The sequence below is a fragment of the Physeter macrocephalus genome, chromosome 7 (assembly GCF_002837175.3).
Source record: "Physeter macrocephalus isolate SW-GA chromosome 7, ASM283717v5, whole genome shotgun sequence".
In the NCBI taxonomy this organism is placed as follows: Eukaryota; Metazoa; Chordata; class Mammalia; order Artiodactyla; family Physeteridae; genus Physeter; species Physeter macrocephalus.
Window position 1 is genome coordinate 19,746,980 of NC_041220.1, and position 20,689 is coordinate 19,767,668.

The following is a 20,689-nucleotide window of genomic DNA, read 5'->3' on the forward strand; positions in this document are numbered from 1 at the left end:
TAACTCTCAGGGCTTGGTGCAGCATGGCTGGGATATCTGAACCTCTCACATGCAGCATCCAGGAAAGTGGGAAGCAGGGCAGGACAGTCGTGAGGGCGATTCTGAGTAAGATACTCCTGTGTATCTGAAATCTCACCTCTTCCACATAGTCCTGCTATATAAACTGCCAAGCCTCATGGCTTTCACATCTGTGAAATGAGCCTCTCCTCATGGGTTGTTGTGTGGATGAGGTGAGGTTATGTGCCAGCACCTGGTACACAGCAAAAACTTAATAAGTGTTCACTAATATTCACTTTCAATATGTGGTCTGATAGAACTCCTGACAAAAAGCACCGTGTTACGTTATGACTACTCCATGGAGTGAATCTATTTTCTGGACTTTGATCCATGAGGAAAATGGGTTTTAGGAAGATTACCAGGCTTATTTATTTGCTTATCATGAAAACACTACTTTCACATTGTAAGATTATTCTTATATTTAGTAAAAACATGACTTTCATCCGTTTCTCTACTTGCCTAAATTGACTTCAGATTTCACCAATCCTCTACCAAATTCCTTTGCCTTTGTTCTCTGTGAATGTGATAATTACCAAGAAAAAAGAATAAGTATTTCCATGAGGAAGCATGGAATGAATCATAAATTCAGCCTTAAAATTAGCAGGTTCCAGTAGAAAGTTCTTCTAGAAAATAGTAAGAAGAGACTCCATATCATAAGTGACATGTACAACATTTTTGAGAACAAAGAAAATATGGGAAGAAGATTGCATCTCAACTCAGTCATCATCCTTCTTCCGGACTTGAGACATGATCTTGTGCCCAAACACATCATCTCTGTGCCTAAACTTCTGCATATTCTTTGTCACCTTCACCCTCACTGTCACTTTCTTTTTCTCTGTCAGGATCCCTGTAGGAAACAGGGCCACTGCATAAAACTGATGGCACATCCAAACTGGGTAACTTGAGAAGAGCTTAATAAACCTTAGAAAGATAAGGGCAGGATATAAGGAAACCTCAAGGGTCATACAGCACCTCCAGGCTCATAACAACAGGGAGCAGGAAGGGTCAAGGGGGATCACTGGAACCCAAAGAGCCTAAGCCATGTGGACCTATGGCCTTGGATTAAGGGACACAAGCAGCCCTCCCCACCTCCACCGGAGGGAACCAGGGAAACAAACATCCTGACTTCACTTTCTTTTCTCCCTTGGATCTCCTGCCTATGGTACCCATTGGCTGAGACCAGCCACAAGGCAGAGGGCAAGAGTTTCTATGGACCCAGACTATCCACAAAGATGGAAAAGGTAGAGAGGGGTTTGGTGGAGAAAATGGAAGAAATCTAGCCCCAGTTTATACGATGGGTTCTCCTCTACAATTTTTTAATTTCTGTAATTAATCATCTTACAACGTGGAGAGTCTATTAGGATCAAGACATATACTAGGTTAAAAAAATGTAGATGGGTTGCCTCAACTCAAGAAACTCAGTGAATTAGGGAAAACAATACAACTACAAATAATTTTAGTACAATGAATAAATGTTGTAAAAGAAACGTGTTCACAATCCTAAGAGATCATAAAGAGGAGAAAGAAAGAAAAAATCATCAAGGAGGTGAAATTTGAAGGAGGCCATATGATTTCTTTACCTCTCTTTATCTACCGCTTCACCAGAATTGGCTTCTTTGTGCGTCAGCTTCCTTTACTATCCAGGACATCTCAGACCCCCAAATGGAGTCAGGTCTGTTTGTCTTCAGCTTGAGTGCGCAGACAGTTCACATTCTCAGAGAGCCTACCGCACAATTGCATACGCTATTTGATGAGATTAGAGAAGAAAATAAAAGTTTATATCAATAAAAAGTCCACCATTGGAGGTACATGAGGTAATCATTTACCTTCCATAATGGGATTACAGTTAAGCTAGAATGAGTTAGTAATCCTTTGCTACCCTCCTATTAATAAAAGTTTAATTTATTCACAGTTGACTTGGAACATCACATAAACCTGTATGCTATTTTCATCCTTCTATTTTTACTAGAAAGATTCCTGCCATAATCTTCTAGGATTACATGTAAAAGTTTGGACGTTCTCTTTTCAGAATAGGCTTTAGGTTTAAATTACCTGATTCTTTTGTTGGTGAAAGTGAGTCACCTCCATTCTGTTTTGAGGTACCTATCCCCACTTTTTTATACTTCTTCCACTCAATCTGCCTGAAGATCAACCATGTAAACACAGTCATGAGTGAGATATCAGTGTGAGATGAATCAAATTATTGAGAAACAAAGAGATGCTTAAGAGTGGACACGTTCTAATATATTCCCCAATTAGGGAAGACGACGTCAGCTCTTTAATAAAATCTGAGGGGCCTTGGTGAATACAAAGCCCTTATGGGATGAGAAGACAATTCCTAAACATTAGAATTATTTGTGCTTCACCCAAGTCTTCCACAGTCTCCCTCTACCCTTATTACTCAACATTTTATATCACACCTGTTAGGCAACATGTACTGCTCTAGGCACTTCATAGGTATCCAATCTCTTCATTCTCAAAACAACCCTATAAGGTAGAAACTGTTATTATACACCTTTTGTGTATGGAGAACTGAAGAACAGAGATATTCAGTGACTTGTTTAAGATCGCACAGCTGGTGGAGAGCAGAGTCAGAATTTAACCCTGGAGTCTCCCTCTAGAGTTTAAGCATGTAACCATTGACTGTACTATGCTACCTACCCAGGATCCAGTCTAAGCTCCTAAGCCTGGAAGTCAATTTCTTCTCCCCACTCAAGTTCGACATTTTATTCCAGCCTCATGTGCACTAGCCTTCACGAACAGCACACCTCCTGTTCCGGCCACGTGCACTCTCCAAACACACCAACATTCGGCTGTTCCGGTTCCTTGGCTCTCATCCTTCCACCTGCCTTCTGCCCAAATGAATCTTCCCAAGCCCAGCTTCCGCTGCATTTCCTACGCATAGAACCTGCCAGCTACTGAGCCACCTGCTTCCCAGGTACACTTACTACATATACCACCACTTGTGAATTAACCATACCAACCTGCCCTTCTCTCTTTCCTTATGTCATTAAAATTTTCTTTTATTATGTAAATATCCTATTTTCCCAAATGAAGGGTGAGCTTCTCAAGCTCAGGGCCACGTATATGTCCTTAGTATCCTCCACATAGCACAGCCGGTGTTCAGTAACTGCTGAGCTATTCCCAGGGATGTCAGTACGTTTGTAACTTTCAGGGTGCTCAGGCTGCCTTCAGAGTGGCCGAGGAGACATCTGAAGCAGACAGAGCCTGCTGTCTGTCAGAGCCTCCACAGTGAAGCAATGTCCCTCATGGCCCAGTGCTCTAATGTTTTCCTCAAAAGAAAAACATAAAGGAACAAACAATAAGGGCTAGATTAACTTTGCCAAAAAGGAAGGAAAGCAATATTTCTTTTTTTATGATAAGCAATTTAATAAAATAAACATGATTTCACAAAAGCTCCTGGTCAAAACACAATTTTTTTAATAAAATATTTTTCTTAATTACAAAATACTTCAGATGGAAAATAGAGGGCGAAACATCTATGCATTTAAGATCCAGGTTTGGCACTTCCCTGGTGGCGCAGTGGTTAAGAATCCGCCTGCCAATGCAGGGGGCAAGGGTTCGAGCCCTGGTCCAGAAAGATCCCACATGCCGCGGAGCAACTAAGCCCGTGTGCCACAACTACTGAGCCTGTGCTCTAGAGCCTGCAAGCCACAACTACTGAGCTGGTTGTGGTCCCTTGATTCTTTTTTTTTTTTTTTTTAATTTATTTATTTATTTTGGCTGTATTGGGTCTTCATTTCTGTGCGAGGGTTTTCTCTAGTTACGGCGAGCGGGGTCCACTCTTCATCGCGGTGCGCGGGCCTCTCTTGCTGTGGAGCACAGGCTCCAGACACGCAGGCTCAGTAGCTGTGGCTCATGGGCCCGGTTGCTCCACGGCATGTGGGATCCTCCCAGACCAGGGCTCGAACCCGTGTCCCCTGCATTGTCAGGCAGATTCTCAGCCACTGTGCCACCAGGGAAGCCCTGGTCCCTTGATTCTTAACCACTGCACCACCAGGGAAGTCCTTCTTGACTTCAGATATTTTTTAAAAAATAGACAGGTATAGTTAAAGCCCCTTTTTTGTCTTTCCCTGATCTCCCTTCCTCCCTCCGTAGAACTAGCCGCTCTCCTCAAGTTGGTAAGTATCTTTCTAACCAGACTTTTGGTTCTTAGGAAGTTTCTGTGTAGTCATAAAATAGACATTTTTGTTTGATATACTTGGGAGTTTATATAAATGGTATCACACTGCACCTGTCATTTTGCAACTTGATTTTGTCCCTCAGCATTGCTCTTCAGATTTATTCATGCAGATACAGGTGGTTCCCATTCATTCTTAAATGACATCATTCTGTTCCACTGTACTAATAACCCTCATTTTATTTACCTATTCTCTTATTTATAGGTATTGAAATTGTTTCCAATGTTTTGTTATTTCAAAAAAAAGCAGCCCAAAGACCCTAGTTTTTGCTTTTCTTGTTTTTGTGTATGTTTGTATGTGTACCTTTGCCTTATTTCTTAAGCACTATTTTTTTTAATGTTCCCCCAAACCCTGAAACAGGCATTTATTGTCTCTATTAAAAAAAATCATCGGGCTTCCCTGGTGGCGCAGTGGTTGAGAGTCCGCCTGCCGATGCAGGGGACGCGGGTTCGTGCCCCGGTCCGGGAGGATCCCACGTGCCGCGGAGCGGCTGGGCCCGTGAGCCACGGCCGCTGAGCCTGCGCGTCCGGAGCCTGTGCTCCGCAACGGGAGAGGCCAGAACGGTGAGAGGCCCGCGTAGCGCAAAAAAAAAAAAAAAAAATCATCGAGGAAGATGAGGATGGGGAGGGGAATATCTCTCTGGGGATGAGTACACTAACGTGATGGGTGAAGAGCATAGTTCTCCACTCAGGACATCAGCCTTCTGGCTTCCCTCCAAGAAAGAGGTCAGCTGGTGGTTACCAGTGCCCTGTGGTCCAGAGCAGTGGGTCTCCAAATTGTGTGCAGAAGAATCACCTGGGGGGCTTGTTAAAGCACAGATTGCTGCCCCTCCTCCCCATTTTGGATTCAATTGGCCTGAAGTGCGCTGAGGATTTGCGTCGAAACAGGTGAGGTTTGCCAAGTAAAGCCCCACTGTTGATGGGGGCCACACTCTGAGAGCCTTGCTCTTGAGAAAAGGGAAGGCACTTAAAGTCACAAGAAGGCCACCAGTCACTCCTAAAGTTTGTGAGCGGGGTGTGTGTGTGTGTGTGTGTGTGTGTGTGTGTGTATTTGGGGGGATTGTTGGGGGGTTGAAAGTAAGAGTTTGTATTTTCAGCAGGGAAATATGTATTTCAGCAAATCACAAGGAGCTTCTCATCCCTCAATTGTCAGGATAATTTTATAAAAGTGCTAAAATATAAAGTTTCTAAATGAGGTGTTTGCATGTTTCGGGGTGGATGGTGGGGAGACATCTGTGTGAAAAGTTTTAAGAATGTTTATGTCCTTTTATTCAGTAATTCTACCCAGAGGACTTTATCTCAAGGAAATCATCAGAGATGCTTGGAGAGATTTGTGTTCAAAGATGTTCATTGCAGCATTTATTTTCATAGCCCCAAACCATAAAAACTAAGTACTTAAAAATATGAGATTGATTAAACATGTTATGATACAGCCATATAAAGAAATTTAAGATATAGCTGTTAAAAATCATTCCTTTAAGAATACTGGAAGATAAGGAGGTAGGTTTATAAATTTATGAAGAAAAAAATAGACTACAGAATAGCAGGTAAAGTATCAAATACACTTGCAAGTATTTATTTCTGGAGGCATTTTGTTTAGTGATTAAGAATTTTCCCTACTTTTCAGTTTTTAGAAATTTTAACATTTTCTAAATAGCCTTCAAAGAAATTCACTATTTTTATAAACAGGAGATATCCCAATAAGTGGTTTGAGTATTTTTAAACAACCTGTATAGGAGTGAACTTGAATTTTTCAGGAGCAGAAATGTTATAATGGAGAGAGGTATATTGTAGTAGTTAATATTTCTTGAATACAACTACAGGCTAGAGGTAATATATATTATCTCACAATTCTCTCTTTATAATAATATATAATATGTCACATATTATACATAATAATGTTATCCTGCAATACTGTATCTAATGTGTGTTTGTGTGGAATATACATATGTGTATAATAAATCCTGTTTTCCCTCTCTACCCAGTAGTACTGAAGGTATATAAGCCTTCAGGGAAGATTACACTCAAGAGACAATCTGTTGATTGGGTTGTAACTTCAAGGAGCATAAAAACATATATACGTTTTTGCTGTGTCTTTGGTGACTATCTTTTCACACCACTTCTGTTGGATAAACTTGCTATCAAAGGGTTTAATCCATGCTACTTCTCCATACAATCCTCCTCTTATTGCCCTTCAGCAGCTCCCTGCCCACTACACAACTAAACAGCTTTTTCTCTTTCAGTCTCTTGCTATGGCGCTGGTTTTCTGGTTCTCTTCACACCTAGCCCTCGTTGCTCCCTCCCTGCCCCATGCTGGGTCTCTGGCATGGATCGCCTCTTTGTGGCTGCTGGCCAGTTTCCTCTTTCAATCTCTGTGCATTTGACAAGGCTTAGACTGGAGAACTTCATCAGCGTAGCAGGCATTCTCACCATGTTTAAAGGCTTCCTGAAATCCGAACCTCTTCATGAATCAGAGCACCTGGCTTATAGCAGGCATTCATTCATTCCTAAACAACATTGATTCCCTCCATGCTGGAAATACAGCAGTGAAATTCTGCCCTCTGAGATTCCAGCATACTCCCAACACACACACAAAGCATGCCCAACAAATCTTGTATAGACCATTCTCATTCTAGATTTTTTCTAAAATCTTTGACCGAGACTACACTAATCTAAGAACTAACCTTAAAATTCCTTTTAAAAAAAAAAGTATGTTTAAAAACACTCGTTAATGAGGATGGTGGTTAAAACAAGTTGCCAATTATTTGACAGTCTTTCCATTGAGAGCTGGGACTGCGTTCCTGCCCACTGAATCTGGGTTCCGTGATTGTTTGTCAAATAGAGTATGCTAAAAACGATGCTGTGTCATTTCCTGAACTAGGCCGTGAGAAATGGGCAGCATCTGCTCCTGTCTCTTGGATACTCATTGTTGGAACCCAGCCACCATGTTTTGAGGAAGCCCAAGCAGCCCAAGGAGAGGCCCAGCTGAAGAGGAACTGAGGCCCTGGGCTGGCTCCAACTGAACTCTCAGCTGATAGCTATCATCAGCTCTCTAGTCATGTGAGTAGATTCTCCCTGGAAGTCATGCTGCTGTCTGAAGCAGAGCCAAAACTTCCATGCTGAGCTCTGCCCAAATTGCAGACTCACAAGTTAAACAAATGATTTTTGTGTTTTTTAAGCCATTAAGTTTTGGGGTGGATTGTTACTCAGCAATACATAACTAGAGTAATGGTCCTGCACATAGTGCAGTGGATCTGCTTTAGTAAGGCTTCGTTAGGTGGTTAAATTGCTGTATATGAGAAATAACAGGAAATTAGAGGATTCTGAGCCAGCAAGCTAAGAAGCAGAGGAAGCAGAGGATGAAGAGAGGGGGAGGGCTGTAGCCATAGGCAGGATGGCTAACGCACAGATGAACTCAACAACCAGCAAAATGACCTAGTGCCAGAGATGGCAGGGGACTGTATAAGAACAGGGATGCCAGTGCTCGGGTTTAAGGTGTTTGCTAATGCAGCTGGCTGCCGTAGGGTGGAGCACCTGCTAATCTCCACCCCATGTACCCTAAGCCTTCAGCAAAACCCTGCCACACGTATACAGTCTCAAGTCTGGAATACTCAGGACGGGATGGGTGTCCTGCACTGAAGCCTGGTGGGGTAATGCGATGCAGAGTAAAGGAATGCCCACATGAGGCAAAATGGAAGAATGGAATTTGAGAATTCACTGGAAACAAGAGCTGGAAGCCAGAGGTGAATCAGGAAACTGCAAGGCCTCGAACAGCCCTCAACTTAATTTCTTGCCCTACAACCCCAAACCCTGGACATATCTAAGGGATTCTGGATGTATGTTCTTGTGGAATGTGGTTTCAAGTCTTTTGGGGGCTTCAATCTTAAGGTTTATAGTGACTTCAACTAGTGCTTGACATTTTACAGTACGGATCCTCCCTGTGCAGTGGGTCTCCAAATGTGTGCTTCAGATATTTAGGTTTTGAAGGGGGCAGACCACAATTACTCTCCTGGGCCTCAGTGTGGACCCTCAGGGACACTCGTTGTCTGGGTTGCTCTTTGGTGTCAATGGAGCATCCCTCAACTTGGTAGGTGCCCCTCACAATGCTACTTAAAAATGTAAGCAGTTAGACGCCTTCGGTTGATCAGGTGAAATACTCCGGGTACAGGGAAAGACCATACCAAACTCTGACCTCCAGAACTGTAAAATAATAAATTTGTGTTGTCTTAAGCCACTAAGTTTGTGGTTCCCACAGCAAGAGAAACTAATAAAACCTGGATGTGAAACATTATAAAAGAGTATTTTAGTTAAAGGAAGGATTTAAGTTAGAAGACAGAAGAAAATGAAAATGTCCAAAGCTTTTTTGAGTTAAAATAAAGAGAAAGAATGCATGTTTTCTTTGCATTTACTTTTACTGGAAAAAAAAAAAAACCAACAACATATTTTTTTTTTCAAAAAGAGTCAAAATAAAGGACCATTACACAAGATCGCACAATCACAAATGCTGGCAATTAAAGGTAAGTAAGCTAGTCAGTCTCACAGAGTCCTCGTCTAAGTAGTTTTCTCCATATGCAATCCACTGACAAAGTAATTCTCAGAGCTTTTGGGCTGGATTCACAGCCTCAGTGGCCATGCTCACTGCATTCCATAATTGAATCACATCAGACCTCAAGCCGGAACTCTTCCACCAAGATTTCTATCTTGAGAGCAGTTTAAATGTTCATGTTCTTTCCATTTCCCATTGGCTTTTTGCATAGTCAGGGGTATAATTCAGCGTTAGCCAATGTCTTTCTCCATTTACCACACAATTTACTCTCCTCTGTTTGGGACCTAACTTCCTCAGTCTTCACATTCTTTTCAACCATCACTGTCTTTACTGTACAATAAGATGACTTCAATGTAAATATAGAAACCTACATCTTCAAAGGGGGAGAAAAAGAAAGGACCACCTGCTAGAAAAAGATACAGGGATGACAAGTAATTTCAGGGAGCCCTGGATAGCACTTTTTGCCATTAATACCAGCTTATAAAAAGCAAGTAGGAAACTTTAAAAAAGAGATCAAATTCGATGTGGTGTGTGTGTGTGTGTGTGTGTGTGTGTGTGTGTGTTTTATTCTGCACCATTATGAATCAAATAGGAAAATAACTAATAAGATATGCTCTAGCTGCAACATAAAACAAAAATGTTAACAGCTTACAAATGCTACTGTGAACATTTAGTTCTCTTCTGAGACAAGGGGCATACAAATGAGTCCAATTTTCAGAATCCTTCCCTGGGCCTTGCAATGACATGTGACACAGATGGACACTTTTTTTTTTCCCCCAAGGACCAGAGTCTACAATTCCGATTAGATTCAAGCTCAAGGTACGATTTAGCAAATGCTACATGCTTTATTAGTGATTTTATGCACCTGTGAGGTCTACTTAGGACCCAGAAGTTATTAGTTAAGAATATAGAAACAGTCTCTTGAAAATATGTATCATATCTATATGTATACTTCCTTAGGAATTATGTAAAAGCCTAACATAATTTGTGAAGTTGATTTTTATAAGTAGTTTTGTAAAACAAACCTACACATATTTTTTCCCCTCAACAGTACTGATAAAATACAGGGCACCTTTTTCTTTCAAGTATTTGGGTAAAACAGCATACCCTGAGAAGCTGGGGTGCAAACCTACACCTTGTAAACTGTAGAATCAAACTCCTCAAGCACCACGTTGGAAAATGTATACCGTGATAGTTTTTAAACAGAGACTATTACTGGATGTGTTTTCTCATGCACATATAATATATACTTATCATGAGATTATAGTCAATCTACTTAAGAATCCACACTGTCCTGCACTCCAAAGTATTACTTCAGGTAGCATGAGCATTCAGTTTGCAGCAAACACTGACTTCCATTTCTATGGAATATGAAAATAATTAAAATGCATTAAATCTCTTTAAGAGGCTAGAACGATGAAGTCAAATCTGAAATGAAGAAATGTATATCGCTAGATATTTCCTAGTGATATAAGGATGGATTTGAAATGTGTGTTAACATTTAAGATTTATCATAAAGATGTCAAAGTGTAATCTGTTTTAGCTTATTTACTCAATGATATCCAGAGAGCCATAACACATACAGACATACGGAGACACAGGCAGACATACAGAGAACCTATATGTTAAGTCACTAACTGCATATTTGGGCTTCATTTCATCCTGAGGGCAATTTCAGTGAGTGCTTTTTAAGAAAATACATTCTGGTGACTCAAATTTTCGTACGGGTTACAAATTTGTTCAGTTTTCCAAAAACAATTCAAATGGAGCATATTTCAACCTTACCATTTAGCCAACAGGGAAAAACAGGAAATGGGTCAAGATTTCTACACACAGTGCCCTGTGATTCGTCTGGAAAACTGAGTCACACATGTAACCCTGAGAGGAAACGGCAAAAGCCAGACTCTGCAGTGCTAATTAGATTCAAGCTCCAGGCACTATATAGGAAATGCTACATGCTTTAGTAATGGTTTTGTGTACATGAGCCATAAAAGTAGTTCAGGAGCTAAAAGGACACTGGTAGGGTAATGGTGTAATGGGTCGGAAGGCTTCATAGACTCTTGGTTTTTTTCTCTTTAACTTTGGTTGAAAAAGGAAGGGCACAACTGTTTTATTCAAATATCAATTCAACCTCAAGAAATAATAAAACAATGAAAATGAGGATTTAGATTTACCTCATGTTTTTAAAAATGTTCCTCCCTATATCACTCGAGGTAGTAAATGGCCGGCAGGTTTGATTTGGTTTTTTATGGCTTGATGAAATGGAAAGCCATAAAATTAACAGTAGATGATATGGTGTTCATAGAATACTATTTTAAAGTCACATTTTAACCACTTGGACATTTACGACATCCACAGCAGCTTCTCAGGACACGGCCTCTCTGATAGAACCGACAAATGAAAAGTTCTCCTTTCTTTCCAAGTTTCTGTCCTGGTTTACCTCAATGTGAGAATTTAAGGCTCAGATCTGCTCGCGATAAATAATGATATATAGTGATAAACAGCTTATCTTATGGGCCTCCCAGACCCTTGGTAGGTAAGAACTCTACCACATGTTCTAGGAAAGGAGATGTCTCTCATTTTGAAGACCTGGCAAGCCGTTGACTACTTGACACGAGTACTGGGTTTTCCTAAAAGTCACATGTCATTCTAAACAGTCTTATCAATTCTGGTTCTACCTACCAAATCCTATCTGAGTTTCACAAGATGTGTTCAAATACTTGAGATTTCATGGTGCTGCTTTAAGTATTATAAGTTTAAGATCTTTGATTGAGTCTACTTTCTTGTTTCAATATTAAGTGACCTCTTACCCAGCACATCTCTACTGAAAATGAGGAAGGGCTGATGCTGTAAGAGGAGTTTCCCAGTGGTGAAAAATTAAGCAAGTTCTGGGGTGAATCTGTTGATGTACTTGGGTAAGAAGACCTCTGTGACAAAGGAATAACGCTTTCCCCAATATGGCACAAGGGCATCTTTTCCAAATGCAGAGACTGTTTCATATTTCATGTTCCATGTCTCAGAGAGGCTATTGCTTCATGTCATAGCTCATCAGCCCGATGATTGATTGAAATGTGACCAGAGATGACCATTCCTGCCTCAAACCCTTCCTTTTACCCAACAGCACTTCTTTTCAGAGTGAGATCCCTTTAAGGAAGTTCCTGAATGTGAAATTGAGTTTTTTTTTTTTTAGAGTCCAACTGAGATGTAAAGCATAAATACAAAGTAATGAGATTACATAAATCATACAAAAATCAGTCTCTTAGTTTTTCTACTCACACCTTCAGTTATGAGTAGTATAAAATTCTGTGGTTTCAAGAAGCTGTTTTAAGCAGAAACCAATACTGATGATCATTAAAATCAAAATAAGGCTTTAAAAAATTACCAGAATGCTTTATCTTTGAACAAATAAGTAAATAAGAGGAGATTCCTTAAAAAAAAAAAAAAAAAAGCCTGGGAGAACCTTCAAGTTATTGTTTTAAAAAGTAAAGAAATATTCCAGTGTAACATTTGTTGAATATATATTGACTCATTATTATGACGAGCTAAATATTTATCTGTTCAATCAACTCTTCAAAACTCACCATGAACACTCACTAAAATAACCTTCAGAATTGGGCTACAACTGAGGCAGTATTGAACGTGAATGAAAGATTCTGTGATTTGGATTCTCGACATCTCTTAAAACCATAAGGAGTAAGTGATATAAACCTAGGTCACTGCTATGGGTAGGGCTAGGGCTGGAGATAATCAGAGGCACCAAATCAGAGTTTACTTTCTACTCCACTGCCCCAAACAGGTCACTCTTCAGACTCCAAATAATCCGTGAGAGACAGGAGTGTACAACTAAGGAGGGATCATTGAAGAGGAAAAATAATCCTATACACTCATAGCAGAGGTTGGATTCTGAGGGAAGTAGATATTTTATACTTTTCTGAAACTAAGAACTTCACTTTAAATGCAACCACTGGCTCTCTAGTCTTTCAAGCCATTCTATTTTAAGGCAACAAATAGTGTCATGGCATTGTACCAATGGGAAAGTTAAAACAAGGCACAAAAGTTAAAACCACTTTTTCACAATCACATTTGAAATCATGCTAAGCCCAATAAAAGAACATGTAAAACATAACCCAGAGAATGACTAGGCATTATCCAAAATGCAGACCCATCATATTTAAATCCAAACAAGGGCTACAACTCTGCCAGCCAGCCCTGATATATGCCAAGGATCCGCAGGGAGATTTGTGATCCAAATTACTGATTTGCTCATTTGGTTGACAACAGAACCAATCCTCCTCTGTTGTATGTTTTGACTGAACTATGAGAACATGTAAGAGATTGTTTGCCTAGTCACAAATGCAGGAGGGAAAGATGAAGGGAAAGCTTATATTCTGTATTAAAGTATAAAAAGAAATAGTTTTACACAGGAAAAATGCAACCATTCAATCAGCTTCGTAAAACTAAAATAACACAAGCTGTCTTAACAGGGTTATTCAGAAAAATATAGGAACTTACACACTTGGTTTATAGAAGCAAAAACTAAGAATAACATATGTAGAGGAAGGTTTCCAGATAAATTCTTCGTGCTGTTACAATGCAGCCTTCTGATTCAAGAAGATTCATCCATCTTTCTGTCTTGCTCCTATAAACAAACATAATCAAGGAAAAGATTGTTAGTAAATCTCGCTCTTAAAGAAGGAAGAAAAATGACAAAATACATTTTATTTAACTATTTGGCTAATTTCAGTGCGAATAATGATGAAGTTCACATTTTAAAATGTGTTTGGTGAGTGTGTTTCTGAACCTACTAGACATCCTACTGACTTTAAGAAATTGCCCCAAATGGAACCCTCTCTTTGAAACTTGACTTAAATACAGTCAACTATTCAAACATGATTTTAGAGTTAAATATTTAGTTTTACTGAAACCATCCATAAAAGAGATAAAATAGTACAACAGATATGTTCCTAAAATATACAAAAATGATATTTAAACTCAATTGAAACATTTGAAATTTACCATGAGTTATTAATCTAGTTAAATGAATAAACTCTACACTCTAAAGTGAATGGTCTCTACCTAAATTATGTGGATCTTCATATTGCGCATTTTGTTTAAAATGAGATGTACTGGTTAGAGCCTATAACTTAGTTAAATCCATTCTAAGACAAGCATTGACATGTTCAAAAGCTTACTGAAAATTAGCCCTTTCTTTCTGTTAATCTCTTTCTCTCTCTATATTAGAACTTTGCCTAAAGAACATTTTTTTTTTTTTTTTTGCGGTACGCGGGCCTCCCTCTGTTGCGGCCTCTCCCGTTGCGGAGCACAGGCTCCGGACGCGCAGGCTCAGCGGCCGTGGCTCACGGGCCCAGCCGCTCCGCGGCACGCGGGATCCTCCCGGACCGGTGCGCGAACCCGGTTCCCCTGCATCGGCAGGCGGACGCGCAACCACTGCGCCACCAGGGAAGCCCCTAAAGAACATTTTTATATTAACCTTTGGGAGTTGATATTTGAACGTAATATTATGAAGACAGAAACAGAGTGGCCTACGGGTAGTATTTGTTAGGGATTAGAAGACTCTATCATGTGAAAAGTAACTTCTAAGGAGTATCAAATAGCAGCTATCTAATCAATTATATACAGATAGTGCGGCAAAGGGTATTTTAATCCTGCCATCTAGAAACTGACCTGTGTTAAGTATCTACTTAAGGAAGAAGAAGTCTATAAGAATAATTATGGGTTTAGAGAATGGCTCATGTGTATATATTTCAAGTTTGTTGATTTTACTCTTTCGTGTTTTATATCGAGAAATGACTTTCAGGAGGAAAGGGACAGTTGTGGGTTTGGAAACTTCTCATTTGCTAAAAAAGTTTAAAAGTTTTTTTTTACCTTAGGACACACGGAGTAGCAACAGGAAAAAAATATATAATTACAAGGGGGAGAAGAAAATAGAAGACTAAGAAGAAAAATTTTACGGTGGCTCCAAGGATCTAGTGACAACTCAAGCTGAATCCCATCGTGAAGCAAGGTTTGCAAGGACTCTCTGATGGGGGACAGAGAGAGAGAGGGAGAGAGGGAGAGAGGGGGAGAGAGAGAGAGAGAGAGAGAGAGGGGGAGAGAGAACAGTACAGGATGGGGAGAGCGGTCTGAGGAATGGAGGAGAAATCTGTTTCTACCAGCTGCTGGGATCATTTTCGGGGATCCATAGTCCAGATACGGCCTTTTCATTCTTTTGCAGGATACTGCTTCCACTTATATTAACTTTGAAGGAATTTTGTTTGAAACTTTGAAAGTAATAAAATGCTCCAATTCCTATTAAGGATGAAATAATAAAAATTGCCGGTTCAACCTGGCAGAGGGTCACGAAGAAGTCAGTAAAGGGAGAGGAGTGGCTGCACTGTGTCACCGGGCAGTTTGGCCTGGATGGCTTCCCATGATTTGAGGACCGGAACACATGACAGAGTTCAGCAGGGATGTTGGGTCAGATTTTCCCTTGCTCCACAGAGGTCTGTGTCCAGACTGAGAGGAAAATCACCACATGCAGCCGGCCAACTATGCCCAGAGTTGTGTAACATGCTGGAGAGCCGTGGGGCATACTAGAGGACCCCGACCACAGCCAACTGGCCTGACCCAGGGGAGCAGGCAGCCCAAAGGGGAGTGCAGAGCTGTGGGCATGACCTCTGGTTTGGGGAAATATCAAGCAATCCTGGGTACGGGTCCCTGGTGCTGTCCTGAGAGTCTACAGCAATAAGGGCTGACTTTCTGCATTTGGTGGAGGGCCCTGAGAGATGAGGGGCTTCTGAGGCATTGATGAGCTTCTAGTCTCCAAGGGAGAATGAACTCTTACTACATGCCATGGACTGTATGCCACATCCTTTGCAGTGATTTTACGATTCAGTCTTCACGACGCTCCTGAGAGGTATTCCCATTTTACAGTTGAGGAAACTGAGGTCCAGAGAGGGCAAGTCACTTATCCAGAGGAGGAAGATTTTGGGCCAGGGCTGCCTGACTTCATGGTGCAGATACCTGGGTTTTAGTCAAAGCCACACAGTTTCTCTTAGACGGAAAGGTATGAGCCCATCAGTATCCAGTGGGATCCCATGCTCAGGCGACAGACCACCCTCGCCCGTCCCCACATACACACAAAATTATCCCCCCCTCCACACACACACTGGGAGCCACAGCCCCTAGAAGTGCTGGAACTGTTTCTCTTTGGGACACAGGAGAGCTAAATTTTAATCAAAAGAAAAACACGTACGGAGGCTTAATATACGCTAGACATCGCCAGATTCAGGGTCAGTTTCTTACCTTATTCCCTCCCTTTTTTTCCCAAATAAGGGAAGAAGGACAATTCACAACAAGGAACTGAGACGGGGAGGGCAGCGAGGGAGAAAGTGGGCAAACGCGGGGTCATCAATAAGAGCATGGGCCCCCAAGCTTGAAGGGCCTGGATTTCAGCTGATCTCTTAATCTGGGACAAGTTATTTTTTCATTTGTCAAATAGGGATAAGAATAGTACCCACTCGTTTAAAGAATCAAGTAGCACCATGTTAAATCTTAGTATATAATAAATAAATACACATTACTTTTCATTTTTTATTAATTTTGTAGAGAGTTGAGAAGAAAATATAAGGCAGTAAAATTGTAGAGAAAGGCACAAACTAATAAGAATGGGGAAAGCTACAATCCAAGAAGAGAGAAAGGGAGAAAAGAAATGGCACAAAAAAGACATGAGGAAGATAATAAAATAAAACAGCAGCTATATATAATAATCAGGAGAGGAAGCCACCATCAAGTTAGGGGAAAAAATAGATATAAATGAATTGATTCAAGAATGTAATCATGGGATGAGCTGGAAATGAAATGTCGAGCCTGCAGCCTGTAGCCTCATCACCCGGCCTCGTGCCCAAGGCTGCAGAGATCGCAGGTGAAGGAGCCGCAGCTTCAAGCCTGCCCTTGAAGCTGTCCAGTCTGGGATGACAACAGACTCCAAACAGAAAAGGAGGAGAAGGGAAAAAGCAAGGGGGGGCTTTAAACTAAATCGACTTCAAGTGAATGGGAAAGGAGAAACCACAATAAGGAATTTCTAAAAATATATAGCAAAGAACAGAAAGTAAATTCTCAAATAAAAGGCAAGGGAAGAAAAGAGGGGAAGTAAACTGTGGGCCCAACCCCAAGAAGGAGGGCCAGAAAGACGAGTGGCCCTGGGGAGAAAAAGAGAAGGGGACTGGGAAGCAGCAAGAAAGAAGCAAATGGAAACTAGACTCTGGTCTGGGATGATTTAGGTTTTGAGTCCCAACTCTGTCCCAGAGGGACACTGTGACTTAAGAAGGGTCACTTAACCTCTCTGAGCCTCAATTTCCTCCTGCAATTTTAACATAAGGGGACGGCGTTCAAGGATCTAAGTACCCTGTGGACCCCTTTAGAAAACTCTCCGAAAAGAGCTCCCTCTGAAGCCCCCTTTCTCTTTCCACTTCAGTTGCTGATGTTTGGGGCTCTGCTCAGGGGGTAGAAATAACTCTGAGGGGGTGAGAAGAAAAGAAAGACCAACGATGTAGGACAACATAAAGCACACTCAGAAATGAAGAAACAAATGAGTAAAGTTCTACAGAAAAAAGAAGAGACATTCAAAGGAAACAAAATAATTGTAACACCCACTGGGTAGCAGGCATGGTGCCAATTAAAGTTTTCTGTTGTTATTATTACACATTTATCTTTATGCCCTTGTAAATGGTATTTGGTATCAAGTCTCAGATTTTAAAACAAAATTATGGTCTCTAAGTGGCTGGGCAGGTGAAAGCAGGAAAGTGAACATGTCAGGGAAGGAAAAATATAGCTACATGCCTCGAACGACAGAAAACAAAAATAATCTCATCAGAAAAGGCATCAAAGGTCCTGTGGAGACGGAACTTTCAAGACGAAAATGAACAAACCACAAAGGCCTAAAACAGAAAAGGCCTAACAAAAACGGAGAGAGTTGTGAAGTTTTGAACTGTTGCACTCAGCACACTGGTGTGTTACCAGTGGGTTCCTGTCGTGACTCTCCAGCCGCTGGGCCACCGGCTGGGAACAGCCTGGTCCATTTATCACAATGTATGATGTCATTACTAAATACAAATAAAATACGTAATATTACTACTTATCTTCTGAGATGGGTTGCGACCTGGCGAAGTCTGAGGAGCACTGCAATTCTCACCACAGGAAGAAGAGAAGCAGGAAAGACCCTACCTATGAAAGCAAAACTAGAGGAAAATTCATAACAGAATAGTCCGAGAGTAGCTGCAGCTGGCTATGCTCCAATCTATACAGGGGGAAAGAAAGCCTCCCTGTTCCAAAGTGCGGCTAAAAATAGGTGATGAAATACTTATTATTTGAGCTGGAAGGAATCTTAAAGGTTAAGACAGGACTTGAACACTGGTTTTGCAGTTCTGCATGTACGGTCTGTGTCCTCCAGCTGGAGTGCAGGCTCCTGGACTGTGGGACGGTTCCAGGTCACGTGTGGCTCTATAGCCTCACTGCAGAGTACACCGTGCCTGGCGGAGTGTAAACATGTAGTTCACGTTTGTTGAATGAATGATGGAATTAGTGCTTTTTGTTCAAACATTCATTTCACAAATGTCTGGAGAGGCAGAGCAGATCCAAGGTGTCCTGGCTGCCAATTCGGGGCTCATTGCACTTCTCTGCCATCCTTCTCGCGTTTCATGCCTCCTACCAACAAACACAGCGCATGGCGTGGTCCAGGAGCTGGGAGCCAGGCCCATCCTGGCTCTCTCACTCTCTGGGGACCTCAGCAAAACCGTTTCTTCCTAAGCCCCAGTTTTCTTCTCTGTGAAATGCTGTGCTTGGATCAAACCATTTACGTGACTTCTAGTTGAAAGGGGTACATAAAACCCTACCCTACCACAAGGAAAAACTCTGGAGTAAGTCTGGTTTTCAAAGGAAATCTTAAACTGAAAACAGCTTCCAAGCCTTCTCACACTGACCATCTGTATGAACACCAGCTGATGGATGGGGGTGTACAATGTAATTTTTGATATACCTGAACCATGTTTAAATTTTTTTCACACAAGGAAAAGAACTATACACTTCTTTTTTGTGTATCTGACTTTTCTTTGGAAAGTGGCATAGAACTTTCAAGGTGGTGAGTTTTGAAGGATTTTTATAAGGATTTCAGTTATTATCTGAATTTGGGTAATTAGATTTTTGCCTGTACACAAAAAGCTAATAACTAGCTCCTGACTAGTCTTTCGCTTTCTATCTTTAGGGCTGTGGACTAAAATAAAGGTTAAAGAAGGGAAAGCTTTCAAAGAAATCACTGTTCAAATCTCCAGTACAGAAAACTCTGATTTGTATTTGTGTCTGATGGAAACAACTCCAGGCCTAATCTCTCCAGACTCAGCAGACAGGAGCAAGGCCAAAGGCAGCTGCTACAGGGACGCGATTCGAGCGTGTGCCCGGTTCCTCCCTCCTCTGGGCCCTGCCCTCCCTTCCCCTCGCTCTGCACCTGCACAGCTCACACAAAGGCCTCGCAGGATCAGCTGCTCCCAGAGAGCCGCAGGTAAACATCCCACCTGTCCAGAAGATGAAAATGCTTTTATCTAGAGGCTACTCTTTTCCTTCTACAAAATGAATTCTCTAAATCTGCGCCTCTTCCACATGCATATTTCTTTATTTTCTACACTGAACAATAGATGCATTATTTATCTTTAATCTTCCCTCCTCTCTGTATTTGTGGTCATTTCATAGGGCCCGTTGCAAATTCTTGGAAAGGAAATCATCTGTTTCTAGATTGCAAGTAAAATGAGGCTTGTGCTTTCACCTGAATTCTTACAGAAAGACCCAAGGATTTTTGAACAGTGGCCTAATGTTGTCTTGCAGTCCAAGAAAGGTAATGCATAGTAACAATCCCTTAATTTGGAAAGGTTTTATATTTTGCAATACACAGTTGTATCATCTGACATTCAGATACACTTTGAAGAGTAGAAATTATCGACACACGAGTGTCACGTGTGCTAGCGAGTTTGTATGTCTAAGAACACACAGCCGGTGAGAAGACGCTGGGACTCTGATCTAATGACCCTACTTCCTAATTTAAGGCTCTTTCCTTGAAGAAAGAAACAATGTTCCTGTTTCTTTTAAGTACAGAAGAGAGAGGAATGCCTTATTTCTTTCATATAAGCATAGAAAGGGTTCCTCTCCTATGCTGGTTCCGTATGATCTTACCAAGGAGTGAAACTCCTCCGAAGCATTTATGATGTCAACCCTTCCTCATGTGAAGAGGACAGGAGAATGAGAGGGCAAATTTCTCCCCACAGTGCTGGCAGCTTTGTGCTGTATCTGAAGGTTGCCCCTGTCTTATGTTTTTGACCTGAAGTGTCCTGGTTCAGAAAACCCGAGCTCACCTTTCCTATCAAGTTACACGGACTGTAGTTACAGCCAGGATTCCTGTCTGTAAATCTGAATTAACTTGGGTGTCAGGATCTACATCTACTTCATCTGATTTCCCTTAGAGGGGGCAAGGGGGAGTTGATTCTTTTCTGAAGGGAGAGAATGCAGATAGGCAAATGAGTGCCTTGTAGGGGTCAGCAGCAGAGCGCAGTGGATTCAGTCTGAACGAATTGGATCAAACACAGCAGCAGCTCCATTTCAGGAGTCACTGCAGGCCCGGAATCTCCTCCTCTCCTGGAGGTCAAGCCGAGTGTGTGTGTGTGTGTGTGTGTGTGTGTGTGTGTGTGTGTGTGTCGTTAAAGACTGGATCCTCTCCTGGAGGTCAAGCCGAGTGTGTGTGTGTGTGTGTGTGTGTGTGTGTGTGTGTGTGTGTGTGTGTGTGTGTGTGTGTGTGTGTGTAAAATACGTTAAAGACTGGACTCACCTAAGGAAAAGTATTC

General features: G+C 41.4%; 1 protein-coding gene across 4 annotated transcripts in view; it reads right to left on the minus strand.

The window, feature by feature from the left end:
- The window catches only part of C7H4orf54 (chromosome 7 C4orf54 homolog), a 33,185-nt gene that overhangs the window by 3,631 nt on the left and 8,865 nt on the right, over positions 1-20,689 (minus strand). For 2 of the 4 annotated variants that reach the window (XR_003680479.2, XR_008617759.1), the window contains exons 3-4: positions 13,317-13,443; positions 1,638-1,800 (exon numbers count right to left, since the gene is read on the minus strand). The gene's annotated coding sequence lies outside the window, so the exon portion shown is untranslated. Of the gene's footprint in view, positions 1-555; positions 572-1,637; positions 1,801-8,647; positions 13,444-20,689 lie in introns of those variants that run through there. The other 2 variants (XR_003680480.2, XM_007115034.4) reach the window with 2 other exon arrangements.